Source organism: Diabrotica virgifera, chromosome 8 (assembly GCF_917563875.1).
Source record: "Diabrotica virgifera virgifera chromosome 8, PGI_DIABVI_V3a".
Lineage (NCBI taxonomy): Eukaryota > Metazoa > Arthropoda > Insecta > Coleoptera > Chrysomelidae > Diabrotica > Diabrotica virgifera.
In genome coordinates, this window is record NC_065450.1 from 168,652,491 (window position 1) to 168,679,394 (window position 26,904).

Sequence of the window (26,904 nt, forward strand, 5' to 3'; positions counted from 1 at the left end):
ATATGCATTATCTTATCATTTTTGAAATTATTGCGTAGAAAGGATTTTGTCCCGTAAAGGGGCAACACGGGCCTGTCGGACCCTATTTGTATTTATACCTAAAGTCTAAATCTTTGTTACAGAAGTTAATCTGGCAGTCAGGTAATGTTTTTGTGGATTATCTAAATGACTTTAATGATTCCGGAAATCCAATAATAAAGTCTAAACGTGTTACAATGTAAACATCTCTTTGATGTGAATATTAATTAACTGGAAGAGTCAACCACAACCGACAGGACGTATGCGACCCTGCGCCATAATAAAAAGCAAAGTGCACAAAGTAATGTTAGTCCCTGGTCAAAGTGTAGATGATCCTGTTGATTCCTTTTGTTCGTTTGTGGACGAAAAAATTGTGAACGAAATAGTGAAGTGTACAAATAAAGAATCCTAAAAAGTCCTAGGGATAGAGAGCTGGAAATATTGCGACTCTACAGAGCTACATGCCTTGGACTACTACTTTGGACTACTACTAACTGCAGGGCACCTGAGTTCCAACATCCATAATGTGGATATACTTTGGAGTAAGTTTTATGGACCTTCTATATTTAAAGCTACCATGGTATTAAAACGATTCAAAAACTTGCTAAGATTTGTTCGATTTGACGATAAGGACACGAGGTCTGGACGAAGAAGGAACGAAAAATTTGCAGCAATACGCGATGTGTGGAATTAAGTCAACCAAAACTTTCAGAAATACTATTTACTAGAAAAAAACATAACGGTACATGAGCGACTTGTTCCGTATCGAGGTAGGTGTCCTTTCAAGTACCTATATGCCTTTAAAGCCAGATAATTATGGCATGAAAATATGGTTTGCCTGTGACTAGGAAACATAGAGATCAGTAACAGGCTTCGTTCCGATGTCCGAAAGAATAATAATGTTGCAGTTATGGACAACCCATGGAAAAATGAACCTAATCCAGATTTATGCGGCAACTGCTGACAAAAATGAAGAAGAAATAGAAAACTTTTATAGCGAACTCCAGAAAACATTACATCTCACAGCATCTAGAGACATAACAGTGATCATGGGTGATTTCAACGCAAAAATTGGCGAAGGAAAATGCTACCCTAATGTAGGATCATATGGGCTTGGCGAACGAAACGACAGAGGAGATCGCCTAATAGAATTTTGCCAGGAGCATAATGTTATAGCCGCAAATACATTCTTTAAATTACCTAAGCGACGCCTGTATACATGGAAATCACCAGCTGACAAAGAGCACAAAATTGTCAGAAATCAAATTGACTACATCCTAATAAAGCACAGATATCGAAACTCAATTCAGGCAGTAAAGGAATATCCAGGAGCAGACGTATCCTCTGATCACAGTCTTCTTATTGCTAGGTTTCAACTTCAACTAAAAAAGACGCAAAAAAGCCGCAACAACAATAAACTTAACATACAGAAACTAAAGTCAGAAGAAACAAAAGAAAATCTGAAACACGAAATCAACACAAATCTAGACAGAAACCCAGGAAATAATTGCAACGTAGGACAGCAGTGGCAATTCTTCAAAACCTCTATATTAGAACCAAGTAAGAAAGTACTTACTACAACCAAATGTAAGAAAGAAGAATGGATGACGGAGGAAATTCTAGAGTTGATGAATGAAAGAAGAAAAAACAAAACCATTAATAAGACCCGCTATAAACAGCTTCAAAACCAAATAAGAAGAAAAATTAGGGAGGCTAAAGAAACCTACTTCTCTGAAAAATGTAAATAAATAGAAGAACTGCAAAACACATATGACAACTTCAACCTACATAAAAAAGTCAAAGAACTAGCCGGAATAGGAAATAGAAGAACCTCAAATATATTGCTCGACAAAAATGGAAATATTATAATGGAGACAAAACGAAAACTACGACGATGGAAAGAGTATATCGAGGAACTATTTCATGACCAGAGAGAAGCTAGTACATCCGTAGATAGCCAAACGGGAGATGTAGGCCCAGAGATAACCAAAGCAGAGGTTAGTCAGGCAATAAACTCTATGAAAACCAATAAATCTGCTGGTCCAGATGAATTGCCTAGCGAGCTGATAAAGTTGGTCAACGAGAAAAACCTGGACATAATAGTAGAACTGTTCAACGCTATCTATACTACAGGAATCATCCCTAGAGAAATGTTGACATCAGCCTTTGTGTGTTTGCCAAAGAAGGTGAATGCAAAAGAATGCAGTGACTACCGAACCATAAGCTTAATGTCACATACCTTGAAAATTCTATTGAAAATTATCCACGCCAGAATACACTCTAAACTGGAGCTGGATATTAGTGACACTCAATATGGGTTCCGCAATGGCATGGGTACCAGAGAGGCATTATTCTCCTTCAACGTGCTGACACAGAGATGTTTGGATGTTAACCATCCTCTTTACGTCTGTTTTATAGACTACAATAAGGCGTTTGATAAAGTAAAACATGATCGACTCATGGAAATCCTAAAAAAATAAAAAATCTAGATGAAAGAGATTTAAGACTAAAAACACACCTCTATTACAATCAGCGAGCAATAGTAAGAATTGAAAAAGAAACATCTGAAGAAATGGAAATAAAGAGAGGAGTCAGACAAGGCTGCATACTATCACCTCTATTATTTAACGCTTATTCTGAAGAGGTAATGCGAGAAACTCTGGAAGATGAAACAGTCGGCATAAGAGTAAATAGAGTCTTAGTTAACAACATCAGATATGCAGATGATACAGTAATAATAGCCGATAGTTTACAACACCTGCAAAGACTCATGAGTAAAATAGTAAGGTGTAGTAGGGAGTACGGACTCTCTCTCAATATCAAAAAGACGAAGTTTATGAAAATTAGTAAAAACAACCATAATACTAACGAAATCTTGATAGTAGAGGGCCAGCAGATCGAAAGAGTAAAAAAGTACACTTACCTAGGAACACTTATAACAGAAAATAATGACTACACTGCAGAAATAAAAGTCAGAATCGAAAAAGCACGTTCTAATTTTATAAAAATGAAAAAGGTCCTATGTAGCAAAGATTTAATATTAGCTCTTAAAGTACGCCTAACAAAATGTTACGTCTACAGTGTTCTATACTATGGAGTGGAATCATGGACGTTAAATGTAGAGACAATGAGACGACTTAACGCCTTTGAAATGTGGACCTATAGAAAAATTATGAGGGTTTCCTGGGTAGATAGAGTTACAAACAATGAAGTACTGAGAAGAATAGGTAAAGAAAAGGAAGTTGAACTTACAATTAAAGAAAAGAAGCTACAGTATCTCGGACATGTGATGCGGGGCGAGAAGTATGGCATCCTACGACTCATAATGCAGGGAAAGATAGATGGCAGAAGAAGCATCGGAAGAAGACGAATTTCATGGTTGAAGAACCTGAGAGAGTGGTTTGGATGCAGCTCGAAACAACTATTTAGAGCTACTGCCTCAAAAATTAAAATAGCTATGATGATTGCCAACCTCCGTAGCGGAGATGGCACCTGAAGAAGAAGGAAACATATTACCCTTTAGGTGGAATACCATATACAGGAAAAAACGGAAATACAGTAGCCAAAGCTCTGGCATCTCAAGTTGTAAAGCAACTCGTTGAGCCTTATAATTCCAAGAGGAATGTGACTTGCGATAACTATTTCACTGATCTTGCTATTGCACATGAATTACTGGCAAATTCACTAATTCTTGTGGGGACGGTGAAAAAAAAATAAGAGATTTGTTCCTCGGGAATTTCTAGCATCTCTTGTTTCTTACGTTCCGAAAAAACAAAGAAGTGTACTGGTCCCGTCTACCATGCATCACAATGCTTACTGTGTAGATGATGTTGACAAAAAACAGATATGATACTCTATTATAATAGTACAAAATGTGGTGTCGATACGCTAGACCAAATGGTTCATAAATATATATGCAAAAGACAAACTAACCGTTGGCTTTTGCATTTTTTATGAATATTTTAAACGTGGCTGGGGTAGCCTCATTTATTATTTGGACAAATTTACATCCAAAATGGAACGAAAACAAAAATGAAAAGGGAAGATCGTTTCTTATAACGACAGCAGAACAACTAGTGTTGCCTGAAATTTTGAGAAGAAAATCAAGGGGACTACATCGGAAAACAAAACAGTGTATTGAAAAATGCTTACAGGAAGTTAAACCACACAATAAAAAGCCAAAACAAGGTAAAGCCTCCAGTTTTAATAAGGAAAGGTGTCACATGTGCCCAACAAAAAAGGACAGGAAACATAAACAAATTTGTGAAATATGCAGTAGACATATTATGTGTAACGATCACTGTATAATTAAAAAAGTTTGTAAGTATTGAAATAAAGAAAAATAAATGACTAATCTCTGGTTTTCTTTATTTTTATTGTTTTTTAACCTAATACTTAATAATAATTTAATTTGTCATATCAATTTGCTGTTTAGTCCCAACTAAAATAGTAAATTAATATGACAAAGTATTAATTTGTAAAAGTAAAACAATAATATTCTTCTGACATAAGCATTTTATTCATTTTGTAAAGATTGTTTTTGTCGGTATTTTATATTGTCCTTTTCATGAGCATTTTTCAGTGCGTAACAAATGATAAGAAAAAGGGTAAGTCCGTGATAAAACATATTTATGACATTTATTCTAACATGACATTTTAGTTAAATCTGACATTGTCACATTTTATTTTCAATTTGGAATAAAAACAAATCAAATGTGTTTCTTGCATTTATAAAATGGTATTTTCTTTGATTTGTATAGTCTTATAAATTATACAGATTATATTTGTAATATTATTATCTAATTAAAAAATAATAATTTTTTTTATTATGGCGCCATCTATCGACAACTAGAATAACTAGAATAAATGTTGTAAATGTCTGTAATCTCGGAGGTGCCTTTTTTTCTGTCACATACAATTTAATGCGTTAGAAAGAAATCGAAAAACTGTGACGCACTGAAAGATGATCATGAGAAAAAAATACATGAGCTGCTAATTACCATAATCTTTTCTCAGATGGGTTTTCACACGATACTGAAAGGCAACAACACCGTAATCTTTTTCCAGGGTATGCGTAAACATCAACCCCTCTTTTCAAGTAAAATTGCCTGGTAGATTTACAAAAGAGTTTTTATTTATTTATTAATTAAGTCTTTATTTTTCTTGCATTTCATTATTTTGTGCAAATCCTTCGTGTAGATCGCACCCTCGAGGTAGACCGCATGCTATAGTAGCACCTTTTTTTAATCTAGACAATTTAAATTTAACTTTAATAAAAAATCAAAAAAGAATATTGCATCGAGTTTCATGGTTACGTAAGTAAAATGTGTTTCCCGGATAAGGGTTAAGCTATCTCCCTTATGTTAATATAGAGTACGTAATGTATATTACGTACATATTACCTACATTGTATATATTTAGATACATAAATACATACATTGTATTATATTGAGATAATTGTGGCAACTGAGCTCTCTCGATGACAATATGGTTGTTAGCATTAAGGGGCATTAACCTCAAAATTGACAAATCATTTCGGACACAAATAAATGTCAAAATATGAAAATATAGTAGCTAAATATATTTGGCCTAAGGGAATGGGAAAACTGTTTAGTTTTCAAATTAGTTTTTAAATAAAAAATATTTTAAAAACTAAAGTAAAGTTATTAACTCACTAATCACAAACTTTGTTTTTGATTTATTTATGGACAGCCTTGCTTCAAAACTTACTCATTCTATTCATTCTAACAGCTCTATTGCACCAAAAACTCGTACTCTAACAAAAGTTTCAACTAAGACAGGTTAGCGCAGTTGCCACAATTCTCTCAATATATATTCCCTATGTCCAGCTAAACGATTTTCGTACTGTATTAAACAATAATGACTCTTTTTATATTAATATTAATTTCGACACAACGCCCATATACTATGTATTATTATTTTCGATTAGATTATTTTACGGCATATTTGATTATTTAGACCTGAGGCAGATTAGAATTCAAGCATTAAAGCTAAAATTTCAATTAAACCCTCCACGCGCAAGCTAGAATAGTTACAACGCATCAATAAATAAAATTATGTTATTCCCTTGTAGAAATCTCATCAGTTAAAAAACATTTTTAACATAATTTTCTACTCAAATTAGTTCATTGCAGTGGATAAGGTACAGTTAAATAATATGATGGGTGCACGATTTTTTTTTGGTGATTGTTAGATATGTCTTTTCTCAATACCTATTGATTTATTTCATTTTTTTGGGCACTATATACCTAATACATGTTTTTGAGGATTATTGGCGACTTAGCGATTTTCCTACTTAGCGATATCTGTATCTGTCAAACGCAACGAACACCGTTTATTATTGCCATCATTATTGCTTATTATATTAATGGCATTATTAGTGCTAATTATTGTTTTTTTTTGCCAAAAATGTCTTGACTTGTTGAAACGGCACGAATTGTTGCGCTTGTGGAAGACGGTCACGCTCAACGGCATGTCGCAAGAACTGTTAGCGTAAGCCCTTATTCAAGTTCTCTATTCTTATAAATAAATAGGTTAAAGCAGAAAATTTTTGGTAAACCTTTTCAGCTTCGGGTATAAAATCGACCTTTACCGGAAAAGCGCACCCACCTACACTGTATTACATTAATAATTAAAAATAAATTTTAAATTTCGCTATATAAATTATATAAACCTTTACATTGTCCTCACCTCCAAGTTAGAAAAAGATCTAAAACATTTTAATTTTAACGAATGTAATATTTTTGCTAAGTATCACGAAAAAGAGAAATAACATAAATTAAAATCTGTCCGTTTTAAATAAATTACTATTTGAAAAAGATCAAAGACTCTGAAATAATTAAAATTTCTGCTCTCGAAAAGTTATTACTTCCGTGTATTCGAAAAGCTAGATGTTATTCTTGTTGGCGCTCTTATTAAAACTTACTTTAATAAAGGGTGTCTACACTTATTAATTTACCTCGTTTTGTAATAAAAACTACTCAGCAATAGATGCAAGTGATTTATAAGGAGATACATTTAGTTGAATTTAATCTAATCTAATTTAATTAAATATCAAATATATTATTTTGAATATGTCTAACCTTAAAATATTTTAAAAAATCCATATTAGATATTGTTTTGATATACATACACTGTGTCCGTAGTCCTTAAAGTATGGAACAAATTATTTTTTAGCTAAACAGAGCATTTTAAGAAATAATACTGAAACACGTCGATTTACGATTTTAATTTACCGTATTTTAAAATAATATTCTAATATACAGGGTGAATTACTTTCGAGTAATGACGTCACCGTCATTTTTTTTAAATAGAACACCCCCATTTTGTCTCAATTTTCGGATTACTCTAGATGAGCTGATTCCAAAAATGTATCACATGTTGATTCAAATTGGTACAGGGTGGACAAAAATACAATAGTTTTGTGTGTGTTCATAAGGTAGCGCGTTAGTTAAATTAACAATATTATCAAAAATACTTATTGCCTAGCAGACAGAATATGATGAAATACATGACTTTATAAATGTTCGAACTGCAGCCCTTGCTGTATTTGACAGTAACCCAAACGTTGTACAAATTCTTGTTGAACCTTTTTTACTGTGTCTTGAGAAATATTGTTTATTGCTGTCCGAATTCTCTGTTTTAATTCTTGAATATTTGCTGGTTTCATTTGATACACAACATTCTTCAGATGGCCCCACATAAAATAATCCAAAGAATTGAAATCTGGTGACCTCGCTATCCATTCAATAGGTCCACGTCTACCAATCCACCCGCCTACTATGTTTTTTTTTAAATTGATAAGAAATAATTTCTTTCATATTCTGTCCGCTAGACAATAAGTATTTTTGATATTGTTAATTTAACTAACGCGTTACTTTATGAGCACACACAGAACTATTGTATTTTTGTCCACCCTGTACCAATTTGAATCAACATGTGATACATTTTTGGAATCAGCTCAGCTAGAGCAGTGGTGCTCAGACTTATACTGCGTGGGATCTACCGCATAAACTACAAGCGTCCAGCGATCGACTGCTAGTAAAAAAAAACAATTTTGAAAAGAAAAAACTTCATTGCACATTTCTATTTGATAAAAAGTTGTAACTTCAGAGAGTTGTAATTTTAAAGTCATGTTTTTCATCATAATTTTATTTGAATGTCGATGCATGGCACATAATATCGTCCACAAGTTTTTCATATGATAGTACGTAATATTACCGAGGGCCAAACGCAAGATTGATGAGAGATGTTCGTCAGTTAGCAGATTACGATACTTTAATTTCACTACCTACATTTGGGAAAATGGAGACTCATACAAGTACGTTGATGCAAAGAATGCTGTGAACTGCAGAGATACTTACCTCAAAGATGGATATTTGTCAGACGATATGAAAGATCAAAATGTATCGGTCGCTTTAAACTTAAATTGTATATCAGGAATTATTTTCAGTACCTCATTTTGGACGGAAACGATCTCCGTATTGAGAGTAATGGATACTTCAATGACAAATTGTTCCACGTATTCAGAAGAAAATGGATTAAAGGGGTGATACACACGCGAGAAAGTACGCGAACTTATGGCTCGACGACCTTTTTCGCGCGTGTATTACAGCAAGTACGCGTACTTTAAGGCGGCACACATAGTGGAAGCGGGTTCCTGCTTACGGGCAAACCGCGCGGTTTTCGCGCGCGTGTATGGTAACAGAGTGAAGACGGGTAAAAGCGAGAGAGATCGTTCATATTTGGCAATTGCGTCTACTACTTGTAGCAAAATGTCTTCCGATGACGATATAATTGCTTTGGATTCTGTTTTGACTAAACTGAAAAGAAAGAGAGTTGGTGTACATGTACATCCTATTAATCGAGAAAGATTAATTTATGGAGAATATCATCATCTATTTCAAAAATTAAAAGATAATGAACGATTCTTCCAGTATATGAGAATGGCTCAAGAGACTTTTAAATATATTTTGGAGAAAGTGGAGTATCGTTAAAACCAATATTAAACGCTCAACTTACAGTCAACCAACAAAATATCGAAAGAGTTGAGCAATATACATATCTGGGTACGAATTTAAATAGCCAATGGGACTACTCAACAGAAATTAAACAGATTTTACAGAATTACACGATTTTTTGAGTCATGCCATTTTAGACATATCTCAAGAGTGTTAATATAAAGCTATTTACAAAGAGGCAGGATGGTTGTGTAGATATTTCGTATATAAAAATAAAATTTTTAGTCAGTAAAATTATTGCAGGTTGTTATACAAACATATTCATATCACCACAATTTTCTGAGTCATGCCATGTCAGGTATGCTTAAAAAACACTAATGTTAAACCGTTTATAACGTGGCAGGATAACCTCAAAGATATTTAATACATAAAAATTAATTTTTACATCGTTAAAAGAATCGTACGGTATTAAATATTATTTTCCTGAGTAATGTCTCAGATTTTTACACACCTTTCAAATCTAATACCAAACTGTAACCTATTTATTTTAAGCGATTAGATCATATTTGTATCTAAGTAAACGTAATAAAAGTAATAGGAAGAAAATCAATAATTTTACAATTAATTGATTATAGTAGGGATTGTACCTATTATACAGGGTGTCCAGAAACTCTTCTAACAATCAAAGCCCGGAGATTCCTCAGATAATTTAAAGAAAATTTAACTCAATTCACTTCGTCCGAAAATGCTTCCCAAGGAAGCTAGAGCTCTTTAAAAATGGCGTATTTTAATTAGTTTTTTTAAATAGCTCCAGAACACTTCTATTAAGAAAAACGAAAACTGGTACACCTATTTATCTTCCAGAGATAAATCGAATCCATTATTTGTCAATTTTTGGTACCGGTTATAGGCGTCCGTTTAGGGTGGGGAAACGGATATTTTATCGCATAACTTTTCTGTGTTTAACTTTTAAGCATTTTTGACACTGGATTATTAAACTATGGGGTATTCTTGTACTAAAAGATACTCTTGCTTTAAGTCGGTATGATACGCCGTGTTCTAGAAAAATCGAATTGAAAAATTTTTCGGTTTTTGAATTTGAAAAAAAAAACTATTTAGCAAAACGAAAACTGGTACGTTTATTTCTCTTCCAGAGATGAATATTTTATCAATTGTCAATTTCTAGTATCGGTCATAGGCGTCCGTCTTGGGTAGATCAACGAAATCTCATAACTTGCTTTAATTGTTAAGCATTTTAGACAGTAGAGTATTCAATTATGAAATCAATGGAAAAATTCCAATAGTTGGCTGTATACCATAGTTTAAAAAAAACTCATACATAAGTAAAAACTTTAAGTTGTATACTGGTATAAAATGGTTTATTAAAAAACTTTTTTTTAATAAACCATTTTATACCCGTATAAAACTTGAAGATTTTACTTCTGTATAAGTTTTTTTTTATTAAATTATGAGGTATTCTAGTACTTAAAATTACTCTTGCTTTAAGTCGGTAAATACACCGTTTTTTTTTATTTTTTCAAATTTTTCTTAAAATCAAAATACGAAAAATTTTGAAATTGATTTTTCTAGAAAACGGTGCATCCTACCGACTTAAAGCAAGAGTACCGTTTAGTAATAGAATACCTCACAATTTAATAATATAGTGTCAAAAATGCTTAAAAGTTAAAGACAAAAAAGTTATGCGATAAAATAACCGTTGCCCTATCCAAAATGGACTCCTATGACCGGTACTAGAGATTCGCAATTGATGGAATCGATTTATCTCTGGAAGATAAAAAGGCGGACCAGTTTTTGTCTATCGAAATGGAAGCGTTCTGGAAATAAAAAAAATCTATTTACAAGGCATCATCTTCAAAGGGCTCTAGCTCCCTTAGGAAACATTTTTGGATTATGTGAATTGTGTTAATTTGTCTTAAAATTATCTTAGGAATCTTAAAATTATATACAGGGTGTTCCACTTAAAAAAAAACATAAGTTTGTGTCACCCTGTAAATACGGGTAGCCCTGTATATTAAAAAATATTTTAAAATTATGATCCTCTCTTTGCCCACGTTTTACCTAAATAACTTTTTTTCGTATCTCTTACAACAAACGAGTAATTGGACTTTGTCACACTAATGCCCCACCCTGTATACGAAATAACTATAAAACCATCCTGCCTCTTTGTAAATAGACTTATATTAAGATTCTTGAAACATATGCAAAATGGCATGACTCAGAACATCGTGGAATTTTTCACGAATTTTCTCACAAATCTAGGACTCCTGCCGTCTTAGAAAAACCATTTAACCTTCCTGCCGAGTACCGAAAAAGTATTTATTGCATTTGAGTATTATAACTTTTTAAAGGCAGGACTCAGAAAATCATGGAATCACGGTAAAAATTTTGCGCATAATTTTTCAAGGGATAAGTATACTTACTTAAACAGTAGGAGACATCAAGCCAACATTTTTTTGATCATTTCGAAATAAATATGTTTAATTTATTTAGCTGGCAGGACCCAGAAAATCATGAAAATTTCATTATTTTCCTTACATGTTTGTATACATATTATATACTGCGTTAGCCCGTTTGCAACCCTCCTGCCCAAAAAGTTTTCTTCATAAAATCCATAGTATTCTGTCATTTTACGGATATGGCAGGACTCAGAAATTCATCGCAAAACCCTATTTTTATTTTTTGGGAAAATCTAATTTTTACAGGAAAATGTCAGAGGAAATTGGTGGATATTTCCACAAATTGTAAGTACCTCGTCTGCCCTTCCACTATTGCAAAGGGTAGGACTTGGCAAAATCGTGGCTGAACTTCTGTATAATATCTCCCGGTCTATTATGTGGTCATTCCATTCTACTCTTCTGTTGCGTAGACAGTTATTAATGTTCTCCACCTTGCACCCCCATCGTATATCTATAGTTCTAGCTTTGTCCCATAACGTCTTACCATCGAGTTTTCGGGTAAGGGTATTTTCGTTTCTGCTGTTTCGATCATTATTTTTGTACTCTCTATATCAGGTCGTGTTTCTAGCCACGTATGTCATTATTGGTCTGATGACTGCTTTGTAAATTGTGCCTTCATTTCTTTTCCGATATTTGTATTTCTTCATATTGTTTAATTCAAGCAACCTCCGTCTCAGTTTGCTCTATTTACTTGAGTTTCCACTTCTGTTTCAAGCTTTATGTAGCTTGGTAATATGATGGAGAGATATTTCAACTCCATCACTTATTCTATAATCTGATCCTCCAGCTCGGATCCTTCAAAACTCGGAGGGGAAGTTATTATCGCTTGGATCAAAGGCAATTCAGGGATAAAGGGAAATATAATAGAAGATGCCTTGGCAAAAGAAGCATTATCAAGTGGAGAAAACATAGACATCAACATTCTACCGGTATCAGATATAGATAAATGTAGTAAACATTGGCTCAAATTAAAATGGCAAGCCAATTATACGGAATCAGGAAGAAAGTCATCCTTTAAACATTGGCAACCCACACTTCTTCAAAAAAGGTGGTTTTCTTAAGTCCAACCGAAATTTTATTAAAATTATTAATAGGCTAAGGTCAAATCATGTTCTAACACCTGCAAGAATGCACAAAATTAATCTATCAGACACTCCAAACTGTACTTGTGGTAAATATGGAGATTTAACACATATCTTATTAGAATGTGAAAACCAACAGGGAAATATTGCATATTTTTATGAAGGCTTACGAAAACTAAATGTATGTTTCCCATTTCACTTAAATGAACTAATTTTCTCTGGAAACGTAGAAATATTTAATTGTATTTATCGGTTAATTAAAAAATGTAAATATAAACTTTAAACAATATAATGTACTAACCATAGAATTAAGATGAAACTTGTAAGCAATCTGCAAACACACCAATAATGTAACGAATCTTATAATACGAAAAAAAAAGAAACAAAAAAGAAACAAAAAAAAAAAAGAAAAAAAAATGAATAAAAAAAATTAACATAAAAAAACAAAATAAAATAAATTTAAGATTTATATACACATTATATACCATATCAAAAAAAAGTAATATAATGAAATTAAAAAAAACGACTAAAAACAAAAAATGAAAAAGAAAAAAAAAATAAAAAAACAGTAATAGTCAAAACAAGTCAAACTTTTTAATATAATTTACTACTAACTCGAACTCTGATTGTAGATCTGTGAATACAAATTCCAAAATAGTCTGGTCAATTGGCTATGCCAAGGCCATAAAAACAAAAAAAAAGATCCTCCACTCTAATTTACATCTTAGATTTGCTAATATAACCATGTATTTTGTTTTTTGGGGGGGTATTATTATTTCATCCATAATCAGGTTGAAAAACAGAGGACTCGGGGATCTCAATGTCAGTTTCAATTGGGCTAATTAGGTCTTCTTCTATTTTTACATTTATTTTGTTATTCTGGTGGATATTTTTGATTATTTTAGATATTCCTATAGGTACCTCCCTTGCGTACAATAGATGGATAACGTCCTTTAAATTAGCCATTTAAAAGTTTTTTTAAGGCCCACTAAACACAAATGTGACGGTTTGTTATATTCTAATGATTTCTCTTGAACTTGCCTCATTAGAAATGTAGAGTGGGTGCATGATCTTCTCGACGTTAAACCTTGTTGTTCTTCTGCTAATGTTTTAATAATTTCGTTCATTTTGTTTGTTATCACTAGGCCGCGGATTATATGTAAGTTACATATTTTTACATATATTACATATTTATAGATTTTTTAAAAAAAGTGCATATTTAAGTGGTAAGTACATATTATATTTACATATTTTCTTCACTTTACTCTGCAATGGAAATCCCGAAAACCATTAAGATGTAATTATGCAGGGCCTGTCCGTTTATTTCTAGCATTAGCTGGGAAGTTTTTAATCAATGTTTCCAGGTATTACTATTTACCTGAGATCTTAACAATTCTTAATCTCCGCAAATTGACTTGACCGACTTGGATGTGGGGCCTGGAATTAACCAGAAATAGTCATAAAATGAACTATTATTTATTTTTCATTTATAATTTGAATGGACTTACAGCTCCAGGAACGAATCAGTATAGCTTTCTTGGACTTCAGTTCAGCGCTGCTTTTAGTTCGGTGTAAACTGTTTAATAAATTGTTAAGAAAATGTCGAAAGTGAAATTTAATATGCTGAATATGCTGTGGATTAAACCGTACGCAAAACTTCAAATGGAAGGTGAAAATGTGTTCTGCACGGCATGTTAAAAAGAATGTGTGTACTTTGTACTCACGTAAGAAGTTATACTTCTATTATATAATTTCAACGAAATCAATATACTTTAAACAGTTTCTCTACTACTTTCCAAAAATTTTTATTAAAACAATACCAAAAATAAAAAAAAAATAAAAGAATAAAACACACACAAACACATTGAAAAATGCCACAAATGATTTCTGAACAAAAATTGTTGCCAACAATTTTAATTAAATACGTATTTTCTGAAAAAAAATTATATAATACTATACTTACAATCATAAAATCTATAAAAAAAAATAAAAAAATGATATAATTTGCATTGGGCTTGAACCTACTTCCCGTGTATCCCGCCGTACGAGAGTCGAAGCGATTTCAAACTGCACCACCTTCGCGTATACGTCATGTGGGAATATACACAAACTGAACAACTTTTTGACATTTTGTTTATATGAATTTTTATTAGTTTGATTTTTGTCGAATTAAAATACAACAATATATAGAGTAAGAAAACGATACATTAGATGAAAATTTGTAGAAAGTTTGTTCGTAATCAGATTATGTAAATTAAAGCATTGCCTACTAGGGGTATAGCACAGCAAGCACTATGTAAGTACATTATTTTTTTACATTTTCCAAATAGGTATGAAGATAATTTTTTATTGGAATACAACTGAAACATTTAGAATTACGTACCTGTGGCTTTTCAAAACTATTTAAAAAGTCACTATAATTATAAATTTGATTTTATTTCTGTCCTCACAACAATAAAAACTAATATATTATATAACATTTTTGTTTACGGATAACCTCCATATTGAACAATTATTGGCAGATCATTTCAACACACAATCAGAGCCCGTATAAAGAATAATACCAAACTGTCGGTGTGCGCATGCGCGCAGATCAATATAAATTCACCCTCAATCTCAATCGCGCCTAAAGAAGTATAACTTCAAAAATTGTAAGTAACTTTTAATGAAACAAAAGTTTGCATTTCGTTTATTTTTAATTCGCGTATTTATTAAACATACAACACTCTAAATATTTATTCAATTTCTCCTTGCTTCAGATTAACGTCGATACAAAATTTCACGTTCATCAGCATGTCAAAACAGCCAAACACACTGCAAATACAGAAAGGATTAGAAATGGGGAAAAAGTCAACAATCATTGAAAAAGTGTTTTAATTCGGGTTCATTAAGCAACGATAAAACACCATTTAATGAAGATCTGTGCAAGGCAATGGTTGCTTCTAACATTCCATTATAAAAAATTGGATAACGTTAATCTAAGATCATTTTTGGAAAAATAGTGCAAGTTTAATATCCCGGATGAATCCACGTTGAGGAAATCAAGTGTCGACTCTATATAAATCAACAATGATCCAAATACGGAAAGTCATACGTGACACGTGATAATTAATTTATGTTATTGTGGACGAAACTACAGACGCCTGTGGAAGATATATGGTTCATTTGCTAATTGGTGCATTAGAGGAACATGGTCCAGGAAACTCATATTTAATATCTTCAAAAAAACTTGAAAAAGCCAACAATTTGACCGTTACACGATTCATTCAAGACACTTTGACAAACTTCTTTTTGCCAGATGCCATTCCATTAAATAAATTTGTGATTTTCTTATCGGATGCTGCCCCATATATGGTTAAGGTGGGGCAGAATTTAAAAATATTTTATCAGAATCTTTTTCATATTACTTGTTTAGTTCATGGAGTTAACAGAGTTACAGAGATTATCAGAACTAAATTTCCTCTTGTGAACGAATTAATTAGCAATGTAAAGGGCTCCTTTGCGAGTTCAAATATATAAAGAGAGGCTTCGTGACGTACGGCTACCTCCTCAACCTGTATTAACTCGATGGGGGACTTGGCTAAGTGCAGCTATTTTTTACGCTGAAAATTATGATAGAATTAAGGACGTAATAAACGACATGACTCTTCACAAGCTGTCATATCATCAAAAGCAGTTTTAGATAATGAGGAGGTACATAAAAGTATGATATTTATTAAAACGAATTATAGTTTTATCCCGGAAACAATTACGTTACTAGAAAAGAAGTCGCAACTTCTAGTTGATTCTGTGGAACTAATTGAAAATTTTCAGAAGGAATGCCAAAAAGTAAAAGGCGACATTGGTACAAAAGTTTTGGGGAAGCTTAAGCAGGTTTTAGAAAATAATGAAGGTTTCAAAATTATCCAGAATGTGTCATCCATTTTTAGAGGCAACTTTGATATAGAAACGTGTATTGATGGAAACCTGTGGCCAAAATTAAAATATGCCCTATTACCGTCTCTTTATAGAAACATATGGTTTCTGATAAAAGACAAACCTTTACCCTAGAAAATTTTGAAAAATATTTAGTTGTAAATTCCTTTTATAATATCAATTTTTAATATATATATATATATATATATATATTGTTGTGATCTTGATTATTGATATGAGATAATATTTTTATATGTCATTTAATTTAATCAATGCATTAATAATAATCTAATTAATTTACCAGATCACATATCAATATGTTTTCAATCTCAGGGCTTTTTATAAAATTAATTACTTACATACGTGGCTTCTAAGTATTTCTTAATGGTTCCTAATCGGGATAGGAAAGAAAAGAGTAAAATAATAACACATATGGGTTACAATGGTAATCAAAATATTGTTTATTTTATTTAAATGGCAATCACTGCTTAATATTTGCTATATCTTATTTTTCTTAAACATAACATTTACACATGGGAATCTTATTTTCTTTTGATTTCCAATTGAAAGTTTTTATTAACATTTAACTATTATGATTTATTAGCAACAATTCTATTTAAGTTTGATGAAACTTTTCTGATATTATTGATTATGTTTCTTCAATTTTAAATGTGGTATTTACTACGAAAAAACCCATACATTCATGTCCAAACAAATGAGACTGACCTTTTTCTGGTGCACTGAGAATGTCTTCACACAAGACCCGTTTCCTGCTATTCTTGGCTGCAATCCAAACCTCGTCCTGGCTTCCAGTAATGTTCTCCTCTGAAACTAGCTCGTATAGCTCTCGTTTCCTGCTTCTGTCGTGATGCTGTGTTCTACCTTTTTCGAAACTGCAATCAGCTACCGGGAACTCTTGGCTCAAGGAGGTTCTTTTACTCTCAACCTGGCCTACCTCTCGTTCTACGATAGATACTCCACACTCACGGAACTACACAGGCTTTCTCACTCTCCGTACACTACCGTCTACTACTCGACTTCACTTCTCGACAGCTCAAAACATTCTGATCTCTATTTGTCATTCATTCCCCTCCTTTCTAAATATCCCTTCCAGATTCACAAATCAAAATTCCACCACCAACTCTCATTCGCAGTATTCCTCAAAACCAATTTTTAAACTTTCTAAATATGCTTAATGGATTTCAAAGAAAATAGTTAATTCCCATTCTAAAATTACTTTCTACTAATTACAACATTTAATGATCTATTATCTACTTTCACTAAGTCTTCTTTAGCATCGGCTAATGATTGAACCTTCCGCGAACAACGATAATGACCTATTTTCGATTTCACTTTAGTTTTATTTTAAGCGCATTGTTCCGAGTATCGTTTTAATCACTTCTTAAAATTAAATATAACAATTTGTTGTATACAGGTTGTTCTAAATTTATATGCCCGTGGTTGAGAAAATTGAAAATATTTTATATTAAATTGAATTTTGTCTATAATTATCAAAATTTAATTTTCATATCAAATAGAAATATAACAAATCCCCGCCTTGTATTCGATAAAATTTATCTGCATTTTTAAATAAATTTTCTCGAGGCAAAACCAACTCCCTGTATATTTCCTTACTTTAATCTACGTCTTATATCCTAACTTACTATCTACTTCATGTAATTCTGTCTTTTATTCGTGATATTTGTATACATCGTGAATATTATAAATTCCTCGGATCTTTTCCGAGTTCCTGTGCCTCAACTCATAACTATTTATCCCATTTTCATTATTCACGATGTACGGGCCTTCGAAAACAGGCATCAACTTTGCGCAAATGCCACCAGGAAGATTTGATACTCGTAATGCCCTCACGAGTACTTTTTCACCCTTTTGGAAAGTCACTGGTCTTCTTTTTCTATTTTGTTCCTGTCTTTGGATATATTTTTCGTTGCTTCGCCGTAATCTTCTCTGTACGGTTTCAATCACCTGTTGATATTCTTTTGGCTCTTGGTCTTCCCATGGCCTTATCGGCATTACACCCTTCATGATGTATTCTGGGGTCTCCTTTGTTACTGTGCTCGGAATTGTATTTAGATACCTTTCTATTTCCGCCATTTTCCTGTCCCAGTGGCGATGTTGACCATCTGTTGCAATGCGAAGAAATTTCGTCACTTCCTGTATGAATCGTTCCGAAGGATTACTCTGTGGATGCCTGATGCTGACAAAATTTGTCTCTATTCCTCGTTCTCGAAGTTGTCCCTTGAAACGATCATTTCGGAAATACGTTGCATTGTCCAGTAGAATCTTTTTTGGTGTTCCTACTATGGCTATAAAATTGTCGATTTTTCTTAATATTTCCTCCCCCTTTGTGGTGCGGCAACTATATAATTTTACGTATTTTGAAAACACATCCACCATTACCAGAATATGTTTGTTCCTTTTAGTGGTCATAATTAGATCGCTTAACATATCTATTGCTACAATGTCTAGTTTGTTTCGGGCTTCAATATTTTTGGCAACATTTTCGTTTTTGAAATTCCGACTCTTATATTTTTGACATACATCGCACTTCTGGGTAATTTCCTTTGCAATGCGGTAATCCTGTCGGCTGATGTAATTTTCCCTAAAAACGAGCCAAACTTTTCTGCTACCGATATGCCCATTGTCCTCATGTAATTTCTTTATTATCTTTTCGGCCAATGTCTGTGTCACTAAATATAGTTCCTTTCCGTCTATTCTCTTAAAATATATGTCATTTTCTACTTCCGCTCTTCTTTTCTCTCTTTCCTCTAGGTCTTCTTGGTTTGTCCTTATCTCATTTAACGAATATATCCCTTCTTCTTGTATTAATCTATTTAGTCCCACCTGTAGAGTAATTGTTTCCTTTTTTCCCGTGTCCTCATCCCGTGTTAGAGCGTCGGCTATTATGTTGTCTTTTCCTTTTATATATCGGAACTCAAAATCATACTCCTGTAATAATAGAATGCCTCTATGTATTCTATTATTTACTAATCTATTCTTCATGATATGTACTAAAGCTGCATGGTCTGTTTCGATTGTGAATTTTGCTCCCAATAAGTAAAACCTCAATTTGTTTACGCAATATAGTACACTGGCAAACTCCAATTCTGTAACACTATATTTTCTCTCATGTGTTTTAGTCACTCGCGATATGAAACATATCGGCACTTCTTGGTCGTTTTGTATTTGAGACAGAACTCCTGCAAATTTTTGTATGGACGCATCAGTTCGGAGTATAAAAGGTAAATTGTAAATGGGGTGGTATATTTTCGTTCCTTTTGCGAATTCTCGTTTTAATGTTTCGAAAGCTTCCTCCTGTTCTTCTTTCCAATTCCATTTTATTCCTTTTTTAAGCAACTTTATCAGAGGGATTTCCTTTTGGCTCAAATCGGGAATCAGCTTTTTAAAATAATTTATCGTGCCAAGAAAACCTCTCAATGTTTTCAAATTCGTTGGTCTTGGGTATTCATCTATGAGCTTGACTCTGTCTTCGGCTAATCTTACTGTTTTGGTGTCCAATTGAAAACCCAAATAAATGACTTCTTTTTGAAAAAATTGACATTTTTCAATGTTTAATTTCAATCCCGCTGTGTCCAATTCTTTCAGAATTATTTCTATGTGTTCCAGATGACTCTGAGTATCTTGTGAAAAAATTAATAAATCATCGATATAATGAACTATGAAATCTTCATGGCGATTCAAAATGGTATGTAGAGCTCGGACGAGTGCAGCACAAGCACTCTGCAATCCAAATGGCACTACCTTAAACCGGTAGACAATACCATCAATAGAAAAAGCGGTGTAGTTTCTACACTTTTCAGCTAACGGTATCAACCAAAAACTGTGTTTTAAGTCAATTTTCGAAAATATGTGTGACCCGGTGATTCTTCCAAAAATGGCCTCGATGTTTAGAGGTGATTCATATTGTGATACAGTGTGCTGGTTGATATTCCTGGCATCTAAACATAATCTCAATTCTCCATTGCTTTTCTTTACTATCACAATCGGGTTAACATACGGTGAATCACATCTTTCGATGATTTGATCTTCCAACATTTTATTTATTTCTTCTTTCACCTCTTGTCGATACTTGTATGGAATCGGGTAAGTCTTTGATCGAAAATTTCCCAAGTTTTTCACCTCAAATGAATGTTCGTACTTTTTCGCCACTCTGTTTTCCTCATTGATCAAATTTTCGTAGTTTCTTAACATCAACCGCAATTCTTTTTCTTTCCCTTCTCCACATATCAATTTTCTGTCTTTTTTTTCAGATTCTTCACACATGTTTACCGTGCATTCTGCATCCTCGTTTGCATATACCTCCTCTTCAAATACTACTGTTTCAATCATATTCTTTTCACTTTCATTTTTTAGCTTTATTTCTTCTTCTCCTGAGCTCGTCTCTTCTTTTGAGGAATCCCAGGTTTCCTTTGTTTCTGATACTCTCAAACTTTCTTCTTCTGGGCTCAACTCTTCTTTTGAGGAGCCACAGGTTTCATTTTCTTTTATCCTTTTCCGACCTTTTCTCCTTTTTTTTCTTTGTCCTTGCTTCGCTGCCAAATTCATTTCCACTGTTTGTTCTTTACCTGATTCGTCCGTATTTTGTTTCTCATGTTCCTTGTCCTGTTCTTTTTCTTTTTCTTCTGTTAGCTTCATCGTATTATTTTTAAAATCTATCACTACATGTTTTTCTGCCAATTCGTCCACTCCTACTATCATGTCATGTGACATGTTTGGCATTATTACACATTGTAGTGCATACATTTTCTTGCCCAGTCGTACCATTACTCGTATGCCTTCATTTATAGTTGCCAATGTCCGTTTGTTTGCGCCCACTAAATTTACCCTAGGTATTTTATAAATTAAATTCGTTAAGTTAACTTCTTCTATTAGTTTTCTGTTGACCAATGTTATTTCAGATCCAGTGTCTATCATAATTTTAATTGGTTTCTCGTTGATAAATCCATCCACAAATTTTAAATTAACTCCATTTTTCTTTTCGTTGTTTCCTGCCAATTTAATAAACTCCTTGGGGTGACAAAAGATTCCTGTTTGATTTTTGGTTTTTAGTGAGCGCCGTCGTGAAAAGACGCCGGTTGCTCATCGTTGTTTATATTTTCGTCATAATGTCTCTCTCCGTCATATTCATCTTTCTGGGTATTATTTACTTCTCTTCTATTTTCTCTTGGTCTGTCGGATCTGTTTCGGTTTTCTCGATATCCCTGTTCATTTTGTCTACCATTATTTCTGTTTTCTTGATTTGAGCGTGTGGTGTTTCTATTCTGGTATTCTCGATTTCTGTCCTCATTCCATTGCCTATTTCTTTGTTCATAATTTCCTCTTCCGTTGTCTCTATTTTCGTTTTCCCTTCTGGGATTAAAATCTCGTCTTGTATAGTCCCTCCTATTTTGATTTCTATCTCTGTAATCTTGTGTTTCTCGGGGCCTGTAATCTTCTCGCGACCTTCTTGATTTTCTTTCTCTTAGACGTGATTCTCTTATTTGTAGGAATTGGCATAAACTATCTATGTCTTTGTAATTTTGCAATGTGATATGGTCTTCCAGCGTTTCCTCGAAATGTCTTGCAATCAGTTCGACTAATTGTTCCGATGAGTAATTATATTGTAAATGTTTTGCATTATTGTAAATTTGCAAAGCATATGTCCTTTCTGATACACCCATCCTATCATTGTATCTCCCATTTTGCAATTCCTTGTTAATTTCCAATTGTTGGACCTTTCCCCAGAAATAATTCAAAAATTTTTGTTCAAATTGTTGCCAATTGCCGAATTCTTCTTCTTTGCTATCGAACCATAGGCTTGCTTCATATTTGAGATGGTTTCTGATAGTTTCTTTTGCTGTTTCGAAATTTCCGATGTGCTGTATTTTCTTTTTCAGGCTATTTATGAACGGCACTGGGTGTAATCTTCTTACATCCCCGCCAAACCTTATCTTCACGTCATCTGTGCTATGTATAACCATTTCTCTTCTTTCTCCGACATTTTGTTGCGTCCGGTTTTCGGTGACTTGTTTTTCTATTTCTGTGATTCTTTTTTCCACTTCTTCTCTGTCTACTTGAATAGCATTTTCTAACTTATTTTCCAAATTTTCTAGTTCCTTTTTCTGGCCATTCGTTAACTCCTCCATTTTGTTTTGAATTATCATTTCTTGTTCTTTCATGTGGTCCTTCATTCTAATTTCTTGTTCTTGCATGTGATCTTTAATTTTCATTTCTTGCTGTTCTATCTCGTTTTTCATTGTTGTCAAACATCCTTTTATTTCCTTTTCATACTTTTCTATGCGTTCCTCTATTTTCTTATTGTTCTCTTCTATTGCTTGTTTTGTTTCCTTTTGATTGTCATCCATTTTTTTCTGTGTTTCATCCATTTTTTGATCCACTTTATCCATTTTCTTTGATGTTTCTTCCTGATTTTTATCCATTGTCCTTTTCGCTTCATCCATTGCTAGTTTTGTTTCCTCCTGATTTTTATCCATTGCTAGTTTTGTTTCCTCCTGATTTTTATCCATTGTCCTTTTTGCTTCATCCATTGCTAGTTTTGTTTCTCTTTGATTGTCATCCAGTTTTTGTGACTGGAGTTGCATCAGTTGTAATATTTTATCTATTCCTGATAATTCTTGCTGTTCTGATGCCATGATTGTCGTGTCTAAAATGTCTTCTTGGTCTGAATTATTCTCTTGATTTGAATGTTCTTTTTGTTTTTTGTTGTCTTTGCTTTGGCTTCTTGTCACAGACATTTGTTTTCAAGAAGTACTGTCCCCGCCAAATATGAAATTTTACTAGTATGTTACCAAGACGACTTTTTCTCACCCAAATATTATAAATTGTCAATAAATATATCAAATGTAATATCGTAAAAATAAAATATTTAATCAGTTATGTAAAATTTGTACCTAAAGAGATCTAAAATTTTATGTTATCAAATGTAAGTATCTCACTTTTTACCACAGGCATATAAATTTTCAAATACCGGCTTTACTCTTTCTATCCTTCAAATTTGCCACTAGAAATACTTTACAATGCCCCACGTTGGGCGCCAGTTGTTGTGATCTTGATTATTGATATGAGATAATATTTTTATATGTCATTTAATTTAATCAATGCATTAATAATAATCTAATTAATTTACCAGATCACATATCAATATGTTTTCAATCTCAGGGCTTTTTATAAAATTAATTACTTACATACGTGGCTTCTAAGTATTTCTTAATGGTTCCTAATCGGGATAGGAAAGAAAAGAGTAAAATAATAACACATATGGGTTACAATGGTAATCAAAATATTGTTTATTTTATTTAAATGGCAATCACTGCTTAATATTTGCTATATCTTATTTTTCTTAAACATAACATTTACACATGGGAATCTTATTTTCTTTTGATTTCCAATTGAAAGTTTTTATTAACATTTAACTATTATGATTTATTAGCAACAATTCTATTTAAGTTTGATGAAACTTTTCTGATATTATTGATTATGTTTCTTCAATTTTAAATGTGGTATTTACTACGAAAAAACCCATACATTCATGTCCAAACAAATGAGACTGACCTTTTTCTGGTGCACTGAGAATGTCTTCACACAAGACCCGTTTCCTGCTATTCTTGGCTGCAATCCAAACCTCGTCCTGGCTTCCAGTAATGTTCTCCTCTGAAACTAGCTCGTATAGCTCTCGTTTCCTGCTTCTGTCGTGATGCTGTGTTCTACCTTTTTCGAAACTGCAATCAGCTACCGGGAACTCTTGGCTCAAGGAGGTTCTTTTACTCTCAACCTGGCCTACCTCTCGTTCTACGATAGATACTCCACACTCACGGAACTACACAGGCTTTCTCACTCTCCGTACACTACCGTCTACTACTCGACTTCACTTCTCGACAGCTCAAAACATTCTGATCTCTATTTGTCATTCATTCCCCTCCTTTCTAAATATCCCTTCCAGATTCACAAATCAAAATTCCACCACCAACTCTCATTCGCAGTATTCCTCAAAACCAATTTTTAAACTTTCTAAATATGCTTAATGGATTTCAAAGAAAATAGTTAATTCCCATTCTAAAATTACTTTCTACTAATTACAACATTTAATGATCTATTATCTACTTTCACTAAGTCTTCTTTAGCATCGGCTAATGATTGAACCTTCCGCGAACAACGATAATGACCTATTTTCGATTTCACTTTAGTTTTATTTTAAGCGCATTGTTCCGAGTATCGTTTTAATCACTTCTTAAAATTAAATATAACAATTTGTTGTATACAGGTTGTTCTAAATTTATATGCCCGTGGTTGAGAAAATTGAAAATATTTTATATTAAATTGAATTTTGTCTATAATTATCAAAATTTAATTTTCATATCAAATAGAAATATAACAATATATATATATATATATATATATATATATATATATATATATATATATATATATATATATATATATATATGGTATAATATGTAAAAATAAAGTTGCTGGGTATTAATGTTGTTTGTTTTTAACTCATTAGTAGAATAGTTATATCAATTATATAATTATTGCTTTAATTTAATTAATACATATTTTCGACGAATCCTTACATATATTTAAAAAAATCTTTACATATATAATCTTTACATATATAATTTTCATACATATAATCCGGCCTTTAGTTATCACTTCGGTTTTTAATTTAAATATTGTGTTTAGTAAATTAATTCCTCTGGATACGATTTGTCTCCCTTTTTAAGGGAGGTATTAGGATAGTTGATCTCCATTCTTGTGATATTCTGTTTTGTTCTATTATTTTTTGAATTACATAGTTTTAATAGTTGTTTGGTCAGATCTTGTCCTACGTACTTTAGGATTTCATTCGATATTCTGTCCTCTCCTAGAGATTTTCTATTTTTTAATTTCCTTAATGCTTCCTTTATGTCTTACTCCTCAATGTTTATTTCTTCGTTTGTCGTCACTTCAGGTTTTGTTGGTTCGTTATCGCCACTTTTAGCAAATAGAGTTCGAAAGTTGTATGCCATGTTTCCTTTTGAATGTGTTTCGTTTTTATTAGTTTGTTTATTTGTTCACTTGTATTATTAGTTTACTAATCAAAATACCGGGAGAATGTGTCATCTTTTAATCAATAATTGACATATTGTTCAAGCTGGCTTCCGAACAAATAATTCATGTATAGACCAGATCTGCTCGCTCAGAATGATAATCGAGCAGTCAGTGGAATGGCAAAGTAAACTATATCTGAACTTCATTGACTTTAGGAAAGCGTTCGATATCTTAGACAAAGAAATTGTGGGAAATAGTAGAAAGTTAGGGTATACCGGACAAATTCTTAAGAACGATGAAGTTGTTTTATGAAAACACCACAGCAAAGGATTATACGGCAGGAATTTAACAAAACCAATCGGCATTAACAGCGGTATAAAGCAGGGTTGTATACTGTCTCCGACACTGATTATTATTGTCATGCACTGGCTTATGAGAAAAAGCAGCAACGGTATAACTGGGATACCTTTGGCCAATTAGAAGATTTTGAATAGGCAGATGATGTATGCCTACTTTATGCAAAGAGACAGAGCATGCTGAAAAAAGTGAGAAATTAGCCAAACAAGGTAAAACAGTGGGTATAGAGTTAAATATGAATAAAACTGAATTAATGAAGATTAAGACACCGAGGTAAATAGACATACAAATAGAAAACCAAGAGCTGAAATCAGTGGAAAGAGTCAGTTATCTAGGAAGCATGCTAAACACCACCGAAGGCGCAGATTATCAATAAGCATACTGAACACGACCAAAGGAGCAGAGGAGGACATTCAAACACGAATTGGCAAAGCACAGACAGCATACTACATAATATGTTAAATATTATATGGAATAGTAATGTAAAGGCAGTACATACTTTTATACGGATCACAAACTTGGACAATAACAAAACACAACACTGGAAAGATTCAATCCTTCGTCAATAAATGCTTAAGAAAAATTTTGGTCCAACCGGATCACAAACTCAAACTTATGGAAAAATCTAAACAAGAACCAATACATAAAGAAATAAGACAGAGAACATGGAAATGATTGGGCCATACTCTGCGGAAACCGGACACATACATAACAAAATAAGCATGGGAATTCCAAATTCCAGGAAAACGGAAACAGGGGAGGCCGATAAATACATGGAAGAAAACAATTAATAAAGAAGCTAAAACGTCGGCTTAATCTGGAAAGAAATCAGAAGAAAAGCACAATATCGGCAAAAATGGAGAGTGACAGTATATGCCCTATGTTCCAGTGGCAACGCAGAGAATAATAAGTAAGTATAGATTTAAATTGTGTTTATGGTATTGTATGGTATGGTATAGTATGGTACATCGGAGATTGTTGTGTTTAGTTTATAATATTAGT

The 26,904-nt window shown here is 32.9% G+C and overlaps 1 protein-coding gene across 1 annotated transcript in view; it reads right to left on the reverse strand.

The window, feature by feature from the left end:
• LOC114331257 (titin) overlaps nt 1–26,904 on the reverse strand; it is a 534,780-nt gene that overhangs the window by 507,483 nt on the left and 393 nt on the right. The gene's annotated exons all lie outside the window — the stretch shown is intronic.